Genomic DNA, 1,126 nt, shown 5'->3' with positions numbered 1-1,126 from the left:
TAGGAGGACTGAGTGAATTTAGGGGAGTTGTCGTTGACATCAATGATACTGACAGGTATAGTTTTCTTGGTAGTCAGGGGAGGGGAGCCCGAATCTGTGGCTGTTATCTCAATATTATACTCTGAGAAGCTCTCTCGGTCTAAAACACCACTGGTGACCAGTGCGTAATTATTAGAAAATGACGGTTTCAGTTTAAAAGGATAGTCTCGCGGGAGCTGTAACGTTACGTTACCGTTATTCCCGGAGTCTAGGTCTCGGGCACTGATCAAAGCCACTACTGTGCCGCTTGGTGCATCTTCTCGCACCAGACTCGGTTGGGAGGTGAGGACGATTTCGGGAGCATTGTCGTTCAGGTCAACCACTTCCACCTGCACACTACAGTGTCCTTCCATCTCCGGAATACCTTTCATCTTTAGCAGTGAAATCAATTTCAAAGTTTGCAGCAGTTTCATAATCTAATTTACCTTTCAAAAACATCTCCCCTGTTTCTGTATCAATATCAAATGTAGAAAGTACAGACTCGGGTGTGTGCTCACCAAATGAATACTTTTCCTCACCATTTTGACCATCATCTTTATCCGTTGCCTTAAGTTTAACCATGAAAGCGCCTTTTGCGCTATTTTCGCTGATGGAAACTTTATACACTGATTTTTCGAATACGGGGATATTATCATTTACATCAAGCACTGTGATTGTTATCTGTGACGTCCCGGATCTGACTGGACTCCCCCCATCTAGTGCTGTCAGTAGTAGCTGATGGACAGCTTTTTTCTCTCGGTCAAGTGGTTTCTCTAAAACCAGTTCAGGGACTTTTCTTCCATTACCAAGCTCTTTTACTTTTAAACTTAAACAGTCGTCTTTACTGATGGTATAGGATTTAAGTGAGTTGCTTCCCACGTCAGGGTCCTCTGCGCTCTCCAAAGGAAAACGAACACCCGCTACAGTAGATTCCACCTCAATTCGATGTAACTGTAACGGGTTCTCAATGACAACCTGCAGAGGTAGAACGCAGCTGGCGCTTTGTCCGCATAAACTCTCTCTGTCTATTATTTCATTGACGATCAGCTCGCCCTTCCCCGCATCCACACTGAAATACTGCTTACCAGCCTCAGAAGCGACACGCAGT

General features: G+C 44.8%; 1 pseudogene; it reads right to left on the bottom strand.

Moving 5' to 3' along the window:
- LOC112070486 (protocadherin gamma-C5-like) overlaps positions 1–1,126 on the bottom strand; it is a 16,303-nt pseudogene that overhangs the window by 11,175 nt on the left and 4,002 nt on the right.

The sequence above is a fragment of the Salvelinus sp. IW2-2015 genome, unplaced genomic scaffold (assembly GCF_002910315.2).
Source record: "Salvelinus sp. IW2-2015 unplaced genomic scaffold, ASM291031v2 Un_scaffold1337, whole genome shotgun sequence".
Taxonomy (NCBI): domain Eukaryota; kingdom Metazoa; phylum Chordata; class Actinopteri; order Salmoniformes; family Salmonidae; genus Salvelinus; species Salvelinus sp. IW2-2015.
This window is presented reverse-complemented; position numbering and strand designations above follow the sequence as displayed.